Below are 17,521 nucleotides of genomic sequence, written 5' to 3' on the forward strand. Positions count from 1 at the left end.
AGGAATGATTCATTCTCATAAATGCTCCAACACTGCCATGTAAGTTTATTGTTCAGTACGTACGGTGGAACAGAAGTTCTATCCAGAAAGTAAAACCTTTTATAAAATGATCTTTAGTTGATTTTTTTTCTCTAAATGGTAGAGTGATATATAAAACTTGGTATGATTTTAGGGTGTAAAGATTGCCACAGCTTCCCTTCCCCCAGTTTCTCTGCTCCGTCTCCTCTGCCTCTTCAGACTGGGGCAGCTTCAGGGACCAAGAGGGGATACGGGGAGGGGAACCAAGTTTGGGATGGAGGATTATGACCAGATGAATTCTAAGGTTCCCTCCAACCCTGACTTTCACCTGCCCTGAGAGATAGAAATAATTTCCAGCTGCAAACCAGTGAAGATCCCAATTAAAAAGGAATTTTGTGACATGCCAATGGACAGTGGTTGGGGGGAGGAAAGCAGGAATTGTGGTAACAGGTTAAACAGGGAGTCTGAGGAAGGACTCTATTTTAGTCAACATTTTATTTCAGCTTAAAATAAATCCTGGGTCTTAAGAAGTCAGTTTTTGAAGGCAGTCTCTTCTATTACAATCTTTCTCAGAAGATGAGAAAGGGGTAGGGGGTGGGAGTTTTTCTAGAAGATGTGGGAAAAAAAAGATGAAAAAAATAATCTCTCCTAATAAAAGAAATAGGACTGATACAATTGTGTGGTAAAATTGTGTAGTAATTAAAAACCCTATCATTTTTTCAGATAGATCAATAGCTAAATACAAATACATTCTCGCTAAACATTTTTCTTTTCAGTGTTTCTCTAGTGGCCCAAGTAATATATGACCACATGCCCTTTGCATTACTTTCACAAAAAGTAATCACTACTAACATGTTTTTTAATATTTTTTTCTACATTTACATATATTTTATGTCACAGTTTTTATTTTTTTACAGGAAATATACCTGTATATTTCTTAAAATATACTTTTCCCTTATGGTTTCTAGGTTTGATGTCAAGATTAAAATAATATTCCTTTATACTTTTTCTAGGATAATAGAGTTTTTTGTGTTTAGAATATTAATCAACCTGGAATTTGTTTTGGATAATATCAGAGGAATATTCTTTTTTATTTTTCTCCAAATTGGCCTAACAGTCTCCTCTTCCTTTCCTGATTTACAATGCCACATTTATCACATAAGCATAGTAGATGGGTTGGAGGGCATGATTTGCACCCGATTCTGCTCCATTGGTCTATTTATCTATTCCTCTACTAATATCATATGGGTGTTAACTTCTTCAGTTTTTGTACATTTTTCTACCAGGGAAAATCTTCACTTAACCATTTGTTATAAAGATTTTATGTATTCATTTGAGAGAGAGAAAGAGAGAGCACAAGCAGGGGGAGAGGCAGAGGGAGAAAGACTCCCCACTGAGCTGGGAGCCCCACATGGGGCTCAATCCCAGGACCTGGAGATCATGACCTGAGCTGAAGGCAGAGGCTTAACCACCTGAGCCGCCCAGGCACCCCATTCATTTAACCATCTTTAATAAATAATTGCTAATAAATTTTCCAATAGAGATGGATTATCCCAGTCTGAGCTAAGGCCTGGGAAGTGCTGGGAAATCCAGGATGGAAGAAAGAAACTCTAGAATCCGAGGATCTTTCTTCCTCAACAAACAGAATTCTGTGGGTTCACTCTACTTTCCAGTGATCTTTCTGTCTGAGGGTCCAGGTGACTCTGCCACTAGGACATGGCAAGTAACAGAACACCTTAAGAAGCCAAGGAATATAATCTTCACCAAATTCAGTCCCTGCCTTTCAGTTGGTCAGAGCCTAGCAGGAAAAAAAAGGCACCCAGATAGAAGAGGGGCTCATTCTAACTTGGAGTTGAATGGGAGGTTCAAATCCCTGCCACTATCACCTGAAGGAAAAGCAGAAGTTTCCTGTGAGTGAATAATTAATTTCACTAATAGGAGAGAGAAAGGATTTTCAGGAAACTTTGAGCAGGGAGATGATAGAAGGTATAAACTGTCCCCTAGGAGTGTGTCAGCAAACCAAATGAAAGCTTCTTTGTTCACTTCTCACCACATATTCCTCTATGGAAGCAAACTGGTCTTTGTAGAAAGGAGACCTCTGTTAAAATAATGATATTTATTAAATGTTTATTATGTACCAGACACACATATGTATGCATGTATATATATAATTTTTAATATTTTAATTTATATATAATACAGTTTACATATAACTTATATTTTAATATGGGTGTGTATGTGTATCTTAATTTCTTCATGACAAACACCCTCGAAGGTAGCTATTACGATTTTCATTTCACATTTGGAGACACAGAGGCTGAGCTACCCCCCAACATCATGGCACTCCTTCTAGGACTGTAGTAGGCATTACTACACCACTCTCAGCCTCGGGCTCCTCATGCAGGAAACAAGAGGGTCCTGCAATGGACTACCGTGAGTAATTTTTGAGCTAATGGCTATAAAACAGGCAGCGCAGGGCCCGGCTCCTAGAAAGTACTCAACAGCTAATAATGAACGGGGTCACACAACTAAGTGGCCCAATAGGTCTCTGCATAAAGTGATTCCCCTCAGGCTCAAATCAAACAGTAAATACTTATTAGGTTGTTTTGTTTTCAGACCATCTTCTACAGCCTTTAAAAAAGGCCCTTTATAAAAATAAAAGCAAGTTTATCTAAAAAGAAAATGATTTAAAATACAAGCTTATTACAAATAAATGTAATAAGTTTTTACTCCAACATTCCAACCACTCACCTCTCGCTTTCCAAGCCTGCCAGTCAGGTCAACAGCAGGTTTCTAGACCCCAGTTTTTTTTTTTTTTAAAGATTTTATTTATTCATTTGAGACACAGAGATACAGAGAGAGAGCATGAGCAGGGAGAGAGGCAAAGGGAAAAGGAGAAGCAGGCTCCCCACTGAGCCAGGAGCCTGATGCGGGGCTCAATCCCAAGACCCTGGGATCATGACCTGAGCTGAAGGCAGATGCTTAACCATCTGAGCCACCCAGGTGCCCCTAGACCCCAGATTTCTGATAAAAGCACTAAAAAGCATTTGGTTTTGCCAGCACACATGGCTCTGCCTGAGCCCACATTCAAACCCTGAGGCTTGTGCTGATTCGACTGGAGCCGCTTAAGGAGCCCACAGACAATCCCCATCCATAATCCCCAGGCAGAAACAGCCCCCACATCACAGGTGGGGACTCAGACCACGGCCTTCATTCAGCGAGTCCAATCAGGGTCCACTCCCATCTGAAAAAGGACTGTGTGAGGCCCTCTGGAAAGGCAGAGACCCATTCAAATCAGTTTTATGACCCCGGCCCAGAGTAGCCATTCCATAGATACCTCCTGGTTAACTGACCGAAATGGCAGGGCAACGTGAAAACCTGGTCACTGAACTCCCTTCTGCCATTCTCTAAAGCAAGAGGCCTGAAGAAAGTCCTAACATTTTAAATTGTTCATTATGAGCTAGAAACTCTTTAAAAATCTTTTTATCTAAACTTATCAAAAGATGAGATCAAGTCAGATCTGCTTCCATATCCATACACTCAAAATGGCCCACAAGTGTGACAGAGAGGAGGGTAGGCCTGAGATTAAAATGCCATCCCCTTAGATTTAAACCTTGGGAACATTTAACCAGAAAAATTGCATGTCACCTTTCTCATTCTTCCTCTTATTCCCACTTCCTTCCCTTGTTTGGTGCTAAAAAGACAGAGACACAAACAGGCAGTTGAGAGGAAAGAAGGAAGAAGGGATATTTTCAAGAAGAGTGGGTGGGACAATTTTACCTGTCCATTCACCTTATTCCTTTTTTCTCCCCTTCATAAACACTATCACATTTAAAAATTAAACATCGCTTTGGTTGACAGTGAATTTGGGAAAGGGAGTTTTCAAATTTTTCAATTTTTCAAAAATGGGTACTTTTATGTTTATAACTTCAGTTTCTGTCATACCATAACATTTAATTGCATTAAATCATTTTCGGACAATTAAGGGAGAACATCACCCATTGTCCCACCACTCAGAACTAATAATAGCTGACCACTTAATTGAAAACTTTCTATGTAACAGACACTTCACCAAGAGCTTTGTACATTACCTTGTTTAGTCCTATAAACTATAGGATTGTAGTTTATAAAATAACAACAACACTATAAAATAAGTACTATTATTATCTTCTATCTATAGTTGAAATTAAGGCACAGAGTAGTTATTTGCCAGAGTCACACAGCTTATAATTGGTTAAAACAGTACTCAGAGTCTGATTCCAATGCTCATGCCCTCAACCATCCACCTTTCATCTAATACTTTAATCACTTTTTAAAATAAAGTTGACCTTTAAACAAACCCCCTGTCCTCATGCAGTTGGACATCCACATATAAATTTTGACTCCCCAAAAACTTAACTACTAATAGCCTACTACTGTTGATCAGAAGCCTTACCAATAACATAAGCAATTAACACATATTTTGCATGTCATATGTATCTAAACCGTATTCTTACGATAAAGCTAAAGAAAAGAAACTGTTAAGAAAATCATAAGAGAAAATGCATTTACAGTAGTGTACTGTATTTGTTGAAAAAAAAATCTATGTAGAATTGGACCCATGCCGTTCAAACCCATGTTGTTCAAAGGTCCACTGTAGAGTTAAATCATACTGCACTTATAGTTTTAGAACAGAACTAGTACACTCTTCTTCAGGGAGATTTCCTGGTCTCTATTTGAAGGGGGAAAAAAGGCAAGTCTAGTAACTTCATTTCAATGTGTTGAATGATGTGGCACAAACCACTAAAAAAACCTAAGATTAGTGACTGAAAGCAAATTGCTTCAGGATTTTGCAGAGGAAACTTGTAAAACATGGTATGTTCTAGAATGGAGAGGAGGCTGATGTCTCTCAAATCCCCTTCTGAGGGGTCTTTATTTAAAGTGATTCCCCTCCTCTCTGTCAGTCCCACACACCTGAGAACTGCCAGAGGAAAATCTCAGACTTCCCACATGCAATCAAGATGCAATGCTAAAATAATAAAAATTCGTTTGAGGTGTCAACATATATACAAGTCTGCCTAAAGGAAGGGCTGTGATGTTTCATACCCCTTGTCTTCGAATTGCAAAGATCACGGGGTTTTCACTGCTTTTCCCTTTTCCAGAGCTCATTCTTGTTGTAGAACCATAAACTCTACCAAGGGAGCTTCAAGGTATGCATAAACGAGGAGCTTGTGGCTTCTCAGCCTTAGACCTTCCTAGTGGGGAGGTAGCACTCCTGTCTTCCTTGCTGTAGACCAATTTCCCAGAAGAAGCCCAGGGAATTTAGCAGCACTTAGCCAGCCCTTCTTCTGAGTACAAAGAGACTGTCGGGATGAGTTGTTAAAATCTTGCTCCACCCCTTCCTGCTATGGGCAAATCCCTAACTTCTATGGTCAGTTACTGCTCTCAAAAAAGAAGGCATGGACTCAAACAGTACTCTTCTGTTGAAGCCCTGGGGCTCTGATGTAGGATATCCAGTCCAACAGTCAGCAGCTTGAGAAGATCAGAGCAGCCTCTCCCTGCACCCTGGCTTCATTCAGAGCATCTTTGCCTTTATCTTTTTATATTTGGGGGTTCTATATAAAACTTCATTTGAAAAAAAAAAGTCTGCAGCTACAATTTTTTTTTTTGTAAAAATCACTGGATTGGATGATTCCTAAAGTCTGCTTCAGTTCTATGCAATTTTTTTTAAAATAACCCAGTTCAAGCTTGTATATTTCATGCATATATTTCATGTGAAGCAAAAGAGTACATCCTCCTCACATCTGTAGTATACACTGTTTTCCACAAGCTTTTTTGGGGGGGCAGGGGGGAGGGTTTATTGCTTTTACTGGCAATATTTATGGAAGGTCTGAATTATCTTAATCACATGGGTACCTGCAGATCATGTTCGAGCTACATAATGTGTGATCTTTCACTTAGTCTTCACACAGCATTTCCAAAGGCATAGTTTGACCACATTATTTCAGGCTCTGGGAAACCAAGAGTCCTAGGTGGAACACAAAGGTATTACTGATCAGCTTCTGCCTCCCCCAAAGAAGGGATCATATCTAGTTTCCTAAGACACAGGTTCATTGAAGACACTGACATTATTTAATGTTTATCTCACACTCTCTTAAGGAATGACACATATGTGAAATCCATCAAGGGCTTGATACTCAAATTGCTAGAAAGGGACAGCTGGATTTGCAATTATCATGTTATGTTGGCATCAGCCACAAAGAGTGCTGTGAAGGCCTATGTGTATTTTCCGTAAACAGAAGATGTTAGTAGAGAAGAATTTTTTTAGTGTGGTATCGATCAGTCTAGAATCTGGGTAATACTATAATCCTAGAAGGTCTCTGTGTTTTGGTAAACTCATTGTTTGTGCCTGCCTATTTTGTTTCATTTAAGCCACTTTCAAACCATAGTACACAGGCCATCTGCATTCGCATCATGGCAGGAAGGTATTTTTGAAAAGTGAAAATTTCTACTGAATCAGAATCTTATAAGAAGGGCCTGTATTGTTAGCATGTTTTCCAGGGCTTCTAGTGCACACCAGTTCCTTTTATTTTGTGTGTGTGATCGCTTTACCGTAATAGGGCCTCAGAAAACATCATTTGTGTGTTCCGAATCATTGGCCTCCACAGTTACGAGGTTTGGCAAGTCTCCTTGCTACTGGATTTTTTTTCTTTTTAAATGAAGTAGGGACACGGAGTCTCTGGGGTGGGGATGTTGTAGATGATCTCTAAGTTCCCTGCCAACTTGAACATGCTATTCCTGATGCTATTTGGGTTAACTTAAGCTTAAAGGCCAGAGCAGTTTATCACCTTAGGTATTCTTTAGTTAGAACTGTCTATTAAATGGCATATATTCAACCTGGAGAAACAGAAACTTTTAAAATATTTATGTACATATTTATGATGTGTGAAATGGAAAATGATACATCTGGGAACAAGTACCAGAAATTTAAAAAGTGTCTAATAAAATAAGCAAACGAGGAAGAAGTCATATATCACCTGACTCAGTTCCTCCTAGAGGGGCAATCGAATGAGCTTTGTCTTGAAATCCACAATTAAATATACTATAGAGTCTAGCCAGAGAACACAGTTTCAAAAAAACATGACTTGGTCTTTTATGAGTCTGCTTTTCTGTTGAATTAGTTAAGGTTCCTAAACTGATTTCTAAGTAGTTTTTTGAGTCATTGATCTGATTTTTTTTTCCCACTGAGATCTACTCTGAAAACCAGCTGATGACAAACTTTTATTCTATTGGTTTTTGGACAAGGCTTACTGTTTTTGACCTATGGTTATTTAATGTCTATAGTATGTCGTTTTACTTCCTGAAATACTGTTGATCATCTTCCAAACTTTTGGACATCACATGCCATACCACTCGTTCCCTGGCTCTAAGCCCATATCTTTGTATAGACTCATCCCCCAGAGGCACTGAAATTCCAATCATGCTAAGTTCTTTGAGGACCAAGACCTTGAGGATGCTGTTCTCTTCTTCTGGGATGCTTCCTTCCTCCCTCTTTATGTACCCAATATGTGTGATGTTTGATCCATAGCAGAGAGGCCACTGAGGCAAGAGCAAAGTGATCAGGGAGAAGAATATTAGGAGATATGTGGGAGGCAGAAAATAGGGCAGATCATGTAGGACCTTATACTCGAGTTAGATGGAATATAATTGAAAGGATCATAGCAAAGGAGTGGCAGGATGTGTTTTGTACCTAACATAGAGCTCACTCTGGCTGCTATGGTGAGAATGGTCTGTGGGTGCAGGGAAGTGTGAGAAGAATAGAAGGAGAGAGATTAATTAGGAAGAAACTGTCTGAGCAAGAGAGTAGTTTGGAAACAGTGGAGATGGTGGAAAGTAGCCAGAGCCTGAATATATTTTGAAACTAGAGTCCATAGGATTTGCTGATGAATTCATGTAGGGTATGACAGAAAGACGAAATCAAGGATGACCTCCAAGCAGGAGGTCAGAGCAATTGGAAAAATGGAATAGCCATTTATTGAGATATAGCAGAAGAAACACATTTACAGGGGATGGTAGCAAATTAGAAGTTCAGTCTTAGGGATGTTGAATTTGGATGGCTATTGGACACTAAAGTGGGGATGTACTGTAGGAGGTTGGATATAGGATTCTAGACTTTAAGGGAGAGATTACATCTAGAGAAATTCATTTGTAAGTTGTCCACTATAGGCATTATTTATAAGTGAATATAAATATAAAAGAGGAATGTTAACATAAAAACACTTTAAAAAGTGAGATAAATGAATAATTGAATTAATTATGCTGATTGAAATACCAATTTTGCAGAGTAAAGTAAATAATACAAAAGTCTCATAACAGTATCGTTCAAAAGAAATTTCATTCTTCACTTTATTCTCTTATGGAAAACTTGGCAACTCTCATTTCCAAGAACATACAACTAATGAAGTTATTTATTAGACCATTCATTATAGATATGGTGAATACAATTATCAGCTTAAACATGGAATTACTGAGACTTCTAATTCTATACCTCAGTGGTCATATATTTGCCAAAAACACAAAAATCAGTATATCAATATGATGAAGCTATTGAGTTTTAGATGGATATCACAGCCAAAAGAGGTCTTTGGGCACATTAAAAACTTCTCATATCCTCACATGATGGTTTACAGTTTACAATCTTTATCAGTTTACAGTTACAACAAATGCACATGCCACTTCTATTTGTCACCTCCCTGAGGAGCCTGAAGTCCACCCTGGCTTTAGCTGCAGAACAATAAAACTTTCACAGGATGAGAAGCATGAGTTCTTTTCCATTTCATGGAGAAGACTGAAAAAAAATAAATCGTCCTTACTGGCTACCATCCAGCGGGTCAGCTGCACTATGTATGTCTTGGATCTGGGTTAAATCTCCAGAAACATCCTCAGGTATGGAAACCTGGGCCTTCCAAAGCAGCACAATGGAAGAGAAAAATGTGCCTGAGAATGTGTCTGGACTCACCTTCCACTCAACCACCTCACCCTTTTGCCAAACCCTGCCACCTCTGTGGTTGGATTTGTACCTTCAGATGTCGAGGCATACGTTTGCTCCCCAGTCCGATTTGACATCTCTCCATCATTAGCCTCCCATCTTGGACACCTTCCCTTTATGAACTAAGTTTCTGAGTCCTACTCACAAACTCCCCTGTACCCAGATGCAGATGATCTATTTTAATAACCTCTCCTCAACAACGACAATGCAGAATAAGGACAAAGACCATTAATTTTTATATTTGCTACACACTTGGCCTTTCCCCATGTTATCTAAACTATATAATAGTTCTAACCAGAAAGACATTTTCTATTTTACAAATGAGGAAACAAACTCAGAATGACATGACCCAATTCTTACGGTCACATAGCTACTAGTAACTAGAAGAACTGAGATATGAACCCAAGTGTATATTAATCCAAAGTCCAAGCTCTTTCCTTAATTCTGCACTACCACCTCCCCTCCTCATGACCTTGTCCCACTCTCCATGGGACAACATCAACACAAGTTAAATTATGGTCTGTTTTTTCCCCCCGCTCTGGATGAGGTTAACTGCTTCTTGTTTCTCCCTTAAATGATCCTCCAGAATATTTCATGGTCTTCTCCCGTCCTCTATCCCTTTGCCCATTCCCACCCCCCACTGATGACCACCACCCTGGAGATTGTCAAAACCGTGTTATAACTACTGAACAACAGCCAGATTGAAAAGAACTTCCACGTGTCTGAAAGACAAAAGATCCAATTTTGTATCAGGCTCCAAATCTGTTTCTCAGACAGCTCCCATAAATCTGTACCAAAATCAAAGGATGCAATTTATAAGAGAACTTCTTCCAGTTAACACATCTACTCCATTGTTTGCTTCAAATCAAGGTTTCAATGTGGCTTATGGCTGGAGAGAAGAGAAGAGGGTCAGTGGGGTTTCCATCCTGAGGCTCAGGCTTCACAGGTGTGCCTGCTGTTCTTCTCTACACAGTGCCAGACATCCTGTGGACACTTAACACTCATAAAGGAACAGGGTTAGTCACACAGTCTCAAGCTACCTGCCCTAAACAGGCATCATGGGGAGGAGTTTAGGTCACAAGCTGACATTCTTACGCCTCTTGCCCCTAATGGATTTTTATCACATCATAAAGGAGGCTCCTCAGCCAGTTGGAAATCATTGCCTTGCTGAATCAATTATGACTGCAGGGCACTTTGGAATGTTATGTTGATTGTGATGTTAATAGGTACAAAGATACACAATGCGAAGCTCAATAACAATTCCATTAATGTCTAGTTTAAAGTTTGTTTCCAATATCATCATTATGACAGAGAAAATGACCCATAAGGACACAGTACTGGAGAAAGTAAAGCTCACTTATAAGTATTCTAGCCTCTAAAAGCCACTTGCTTCTCCCCAGCTTCATTCCTCATGAAATGTGCACAACACTGAATTTGCACAGCCAGGCTCATGGAATAATCAAAGGGAAAATTTCGATTGGGATAAAATTGGCATGCAAACCATGAAAGTGGGGACAAAGTCACATGTCATTTTCATTACTAACGTAGTGATACAACAAACACAGCATTCACCATGAATTGCATTGACTCCTAAAGCAGAAATCTTGGAGGTGCTAGAGTACCACCATGTCAGTAATTTCACATTAATGTATTTGAATAATGGGCCATTCACCTTTCATTTTCCAGACTGCCATGGGTACTGTTTTACATGGTTATGGACAAGGTATTTTGGCGCTCATTTTCATCTTTCCATCTCTGACCAAGCTCTACTAGTAAAAAAACGACCCCGTGTATAATCTCCTCGGCTGCAATTCTCTCTTTTGTGTTGGCCCTGCAATATTTCAAATGTTAAATTCTGGAAAGAGAAGAAATGGCATGGAAAGCAAATCAGGAAGCCTTAATAAGAAATCAGATTCTTAAAATTTTGGAGGAGGTTAGTTTGATGACAAGGAATCTAGAAAAATACAGGACAACAGATGAGGTATACAGACCTTAAGTTTCTCATTAGAGTCTAACACCAGCTCAAAATCTCTACAGAGTACACAGTCATGAGCTCATATTACCTGACCTTTTAGCTATACTCTCTCCATTTGAACCCAGGGAATAGTTCGGTAGGAAAGAGCCTGGTGGGATGAGCTTGGGATTTATAGAGGACCCTGGGTTTGAGTCCAGTCAAGTGATAACTAAACAGCATCACTTTTCTGAGATGCAAATTATAGATAATAAAATTCTGTAAAGCACTACAGAATTTTAATTGGTATATAAAGGTAAAGTGATCAGACTTTTGGGGAATCTGTTAGATATTCTATTTATTCATTTGTTCATGCATTCATTCTGGTAAGGAAACTTATCCCAATGATACACATCAACAATAAGCCAGACAGTTAGTGAGGGAGAGATTAAAAGAAAAAGCTATAGTTGCAGAGCTTGTTCATTGATCAGTTGAGGGAGGGAGAGAGGGAAGGGTAATGGAAGGGAGGAACCAACATGAAATTGGTGATACTTGAACTGTTTTCAAGGTGGAATGCCAATCTGTAAGGGGATAGAATGGAAAAGGCTAGAGTCAGAGGGAGCAGCCCAAGCAGGAAGAAGGAATTAGAGTGTGCACATGCCCAGGAACCTCATGGGATCCAAGGTGTGCAGGCCCATGTTGACGTTAAGCATAACTGGGGAAAAATCAGATTATCAGGGTCTTGTGAGGCATGTTAAGGAGTATATATACTTTCTTCTAAGTCAGTTGTTCTAAATTCTGGTTGCACATTACACTTGAGGAGCTTCTGAAATATACTCAGATCCATCCTAAGAGATTCAATTTATTTGGTTTGGGGAAGGTCCTGAAGTGGCAATTTTCAATGCTATCCAGGTACAGCTGGGGCTGAGCACCACACTACAGGGATGAAGTTATGCTAAGAATGTTTAAGCAGAGAAATGTCAAGGTCACTTCGGTGTTAGAAAGATAAGTCTAGCAGATGTGTGGAGAATTGGAGAGAATGGAAACCAGGTAAAAACTAACAGTCTATTGGAGCAATAGTGTTCAAACTGTGGTTCACCAAAACTCTAGGGTTTATGGAGTTTTTGCAAAAGTTATAAAACATTTGCCTTCAATTTGTTTTTAAAAACATTTGTTTAATTACTATTAAAAGAATAATTGACAAAAATTCCAATGTGACATAAATCAAATTTTAGCACATCAACAATGGTTGAATTTATGTTTCAAATTTAATTCAATATTCTCCTGAGATCCTTAATGGGTGAATAGTCTGGAATTTAAGGCAAGTTGTTTTAAAGGGGGATAGGGAGAGTCACCAGTCCATGAGATTTTTTTTTTATTATCATACAAACAAAACGGAACATATGTTGAATATTAAGAAGGAATGGCCACCTAAGACACAAGATTTCAAATATCTGCATTTCTCAAATTCATTCTCATACATTGACTTTTTCTCGTGCATTAACTTTTAAAAATTGTGGCAAAATACACATACAATGAAAATTACCATCTTAACCATTTTTAACTGGGCAGTCCAGTAGTGTTATCTATTCTTATTGTTGTGCAACCAATCTCAGAACTTTTTCATTTTGCAACTGAAACTCTATTTCCGTTAAACAATAACTCCCCATTACCCTCTACCCCCAGCTCCTGGTAGCCACCATTCTTTGTTTCTATGAATTTGCCTTCTATAGGTACCTCATGTAGTAGTATCATATAGTATTTTTCTTCTTGTGACTAGCTTATTTCACTTAACCTAATGTCCTCAAGGTTTATCCATGTTGTAGCATGCGGCCTTTTTAAAGATGAATGATATTCCATTGTATGTACATTCCACATTTTGTTTATCTATTCACCTATTGATGAACATTTGGGTTGCTTCCACCTCTTGGCTACCGTCAATAGTGCTACTGTCAACACGGGTGTGCAAATATCTCTTCAAGACCCTTTCAGTTCTTTGGGATACATGCTCTGAAGTAGGATTGCTGGATCATATGGTAATTCTACTTTTAATTTTTTGAGGAATACATTGACTTTTAGTAAGTAAAATCTACACACCCTTATAAAAAGTAGCTTCATCTATTTTATAAAACAGAATTCTGCTTAAGAATTTAGAAAAGTTAATCGGGGAGGAATCTGCTGCTTTGGGGGGAGTTGGTGGGCAGACCACAAAGCAAAGATGGTAGGACTAGAGGAGAAGGAAGAGATAAGAGGTGAAGAAGGTGATTGTGTCAAGGTCTCTGGGTGCCCCCCTACTCTTTAATGATTGTGGCCCTGTGGGGAGTCCTGGGTTGAATGAAAATAACACAAAACTTTGGATCGCATAAACTTGGGGTCAGTGAATGTCTGTCCACAGCTGACTCAGAAGGAAAGCTGCTATAAAGATTATAGAAAAGCAAAAAACTGCATTATTTTCCTAGCCTCTTCTCAGTAGGCCCTCTATTTGGGTCACAAGGTAAAGAAAATATACATGAAGGGTCCTCATTCTATTTCGCCTGGAGGCCTGGTTTCCTCCTCTTATATTCCAAAATTGATAGCACCAATAGTAAATTCTGCACTGTGCTTTGAAAAAGCAAGTTACCTAAATTTAACACATCAGTAGGAAAGGTTCCTATCAGAAGAAGTGGAGAACTAATAGTGGTGCTCTCAATTAGTTGGGGCCAGAAAAGAACAAAGGCAACAAAAGGAAAGCCATTATGCAAATATCTGGTCAGTAATTGCCTGCCCACCTTGAGTAGCCTTGGCAAAGAATGGAGGAGAGTAGCTGAATTGAAGGGTTTCTGCCAGATTGAATTATTAGATGTCTCTATAATTAATAACAGGGTTCTGCAAAATTCTTCCTCAGCAGGCTTACTGACGGTCTTCATGTGGTTGGGGGGAGGGCTATGTAAGAAGGATAGATCCAGGATAATGCCCTGACCCCCAGCTCAGATGCCTTGACTGATATGGCAGAGGCCCGGAATACAGGGTGAAGTGCAGGTTCAGGGAGTTTGAAAACATGGCCAATCTGGAACAGCTATAGGGCAGCATGAAGCCACAGAGATACCGGGCTCAAACCAAAATCATTTGTCCAAAAATCTTTTTTGTGGGTCACCTACTATGTGCCTGGAATAATTCTGATTGCTGGGAGAGCTTCAGTGAATAGAACAAACATGGTCCAAATCCTCAGGGAGTTCCTAGAGGATGTGCCAGGCAAAAATCAACAATTACGATAAACGGAGCCATTGAAAAATAGATGTTGCCACAGAGTACTATGGGACACTTAAGGCAAGCCCCTAATGGAGCTCTGGGGGAAGCTGCATCTAAGTAGGAACACTGAGACATGAGGAGGACTCAGCCAGGTGAAAAGGAGGAGCGAGTTTCAGGCAGAGGAAGCAGCACATGTGGCAGGAGAGAGGCTGACATGGTGATGGGTAAGGAGTTCGGTAGGATGATCATGAAGTCAATCAGGCAATGAGGTTGGTAGAGTTCTCACACTTTAGTGAGCACCACAGCCACCAGGAGGGCCAATTAAAGCACAGACAGCTGGGCCCACTCACAGAGTTTCTGATGTTTTAGCTCTAGAGAATTTGAAGTTCAACTAAATCCCCAGGTGATGCTGAAGCCTCTGGTCTGGGGACCACAGTTGAGAACTAGTAATATAAAAAATATCGCAGAGCTGGCAACTGGAGGGGGCTGGAAGTAAATCTCCCTAGAAAGCGGCTGTGACCGTAAGAAATTAGTAGCAGCCTGGACCAGCAGTACGAGTGGTGATAAGCAGGTATGGAAACCGTAGAATTGACAGTTCTCAGTGACAAACTGTATATCAAGGTCAACAGGGAGTTCAGAGTATAGAGTCAGAGGATCATGTTACTCCCTGAGACAGGGGAAAAGGAAGAACTGATTTGGGGCAGAAAATGGCACTTGTGTCTTGAGAGTATTGCTTTTGAGTTACGTAAGTAGAAAGCAATAATCAAATGGATGTTGTATCAAAGCTTTGTAAAGTAGGTAGTCAAATGTACATTATTTGAGAGCTAAAAGAAATAGCAAAATAGGCTGGAGATATATGCTAAGGTCCTGGGAAGGTACAGCATAAGCACAGAGATAGAGACTGGAGCTGTAGGCATGGCCCAGAGAGAGCAGGTAGATAAAAAGAGAAGCCCTAGAACAAAATCCTGAAAAAAAGAAATAAAAATGGTGATTTCAGGAATGAGCAAGAGGAAAACCAAAAAGGAAAACCAAAATGGTCAGAGAGGCAACCAGAACTGCCCAGGAAATGTACCAAATAGAGACCATTTCCAGGAGGGAGTGATCGACAAATGCAGAGAGGGCAAACAAGAGAGTGTCACCACATCCACTGGCTTTTGAAACACCGAAGTGTGGTGACCTTGGGGAAGGCGCTTTAGTTGAATGATAAGAGAGGGAATTGGATGCAGCGCCAGCATGATGATAGCGTATTCTGTGCAGTGGAAATCCTCTTGTGGATTGGAAACTCTACTGCAGGTTCTCTTGCTTAAGCACCTTAATTCTATGTACAGAGACATTTGGAAAATGCCATGTCCGTGGCAAAACAAACTCAGAGGCTGGCAAATGAAACTGACATTGCACATATATTGGTCTGAAAGGAAGAGAGTGCCTGCAACGCAGCTCAAAGCCTGGGAACAAGAGTTCTCACACCGAGGACGCCCAGCGCCATCCTACGGTGACCATGGCAGCCTTTTTCCAGAGTAACCCAGCAGGCTAAACCAACAGCTACAGTTCTGTTCAGTTCTCTCCCTCGTGGGCATCCTGCCTCTGTTGTCTTTCTCTCGTCACATCCTCAGCACGCCCACCTCCCTGCCACCCCTGCCCAACAGTCTCCCCCTTCTGGGGCACCCAACGGGAGTGCTGTTCCTTAAGTGTAAGCGTCATCATCACTGCTGTGTGGGGACAAGAGCGAGAATTAACCACAGGATGGACAAACAGCTAGAACGGAGTGTGAGGTAGCATGGAGACAAGACAGACAAAATCAGCTATGATCAAGAGAAATTAAGAAATGCATTCCCAAATACAAAGACTATGCCACAAACAGGTTAAATGAATAGCGTCCAACACAGTAGCATGCTGAGAGGCCTTTAAGCCTGGGGAAACACCATGTAAGCCAGAACCGTGAATCTTTTATAGCGTTCGGCCAGCGCTTTGGAGTCTCGGAAATCCCCATTACCTTCTCCTCACAATCTGAGTGTAGCATATTGTTTTAGTTCAAAAACTAGAGTACGATTTTAAATGTTTTATGGATTTTTTTAATGAATGAAGTGTAAATGTAATTCACAAGTTTGGGCTGACAAGATTTGATTTTCAAACTCAGAGTAATCCAGAAAATCTCATTTTAACCAATACCAATTAGCATTCCCTTTACTAAATCATTCCTTTGATTTGTGAGTGACTAATGATATTTATTTTGAAGTTACTTGGCTTATGTGAAAAAGCCCAGAATCTACCCTGTTGTTGTCTAACTTATTGGATACAAACTAAATCTCTTTATCTACCAATTTCCTAGTAAGTAAAATTACTCAATTGGATTAGATGATTAGATGCTATCTAAGACACTGGCTTGCGTAAGAATGCTGTCAGCAGGACACGGGATACTGATGACCCTAATAGAACAGATTATGACCAGTAGAATCAAAGCTTGACAAAAGCTTAGACATTATCAACCTCAACCTACTTGTTTTACTTATCTATAAAAAGAGACCCTAAAAGATTTAATACCTTGCCTACTGTCAAGTAGCTTTCTAGGATCAGATCCAGAGTCAGATTTAAGACCAGTACTATTCCCACTGCAGTATATGCCCCTCAGTTTATGCATTAAAGAGGGTAAGGACATTAAGGATTAAACACAGAAACTCAGCGGTGAATCAGGTATAAGGAAAGGGACAGTACAATGTCAAATGGGATATATCTCATAGAATAAAGATCTTTGAGTTCTAAAGAACACAAAATGTGTCATCAGCTGAGAGGAAGTGGATAATAAATGGTGAAACCAAAAGGCAGGAAGGATTGCAGAGTGTGTATGTTGCTGCCTGCTTAAAACCAGTGTGTTTGTTTTTTAAATACCTTTATATCCCTTCAAACCTCTGGTTACACCAGCCTACTACTTATTCTTAAAGTGTCCAAACTTCGGGACTAAAATTAGAGCTGTGTGTTTGTTTCTCATTCTCAGCAATGGAGGTATTTTATTATAGTTGAGAATTTATAGATAGGATCACCGGAGTAGAGAATAAAGTAAATGTCATTACGTCAGTTCACATTGGTCCTTCAGAGTTCATGCAGAAAAGGTGTGTGTTCACATGTTTCAGCTTTGCTAATTGATCTATCAGCAAATACTGAAGACAAATCGTTCATAATTTCCGAGGTCAAACTAGTGAATACCTAACACGAGAAATTTCCTTCTGCGCTCTGGTATCTTGTTAACACATTTCTTTAAAACCAGATTTTCTTTAAAAGCTTTAATGAAAGAGCCAATT

General features: G+C 39.8%; 1 protein-coding gene across 6 annotated transcripts in view; it reads left to right on the forward strand.

Moving 5' to 3' along the window:
* The window catches only part of KCNMB2 (potassium calcium-activated channel subfamily M regulatory beta subunit 2), a 228,884-nt gene that overhangs the window by 43,208 nt on the left and 168,155 nt on the right, over positions 1-17,521 (forward strand). The gene's annotated exons all lie outside the window — the stretch shown is intronic.

Source organism: Zalophus californianus, chromosome 1 (assembly GCF_009762305.2).
Source record: "Zalophus californianus isolate mZalCal1 chromosome 1, mZalCal1.pri.v2, whole genome shotgun sequence".
NCBI lineage: Eukaryota > Metazoa > Chordata > Mammalia > Carnivora > Otariidae > Zalophus > Zalophus californianus.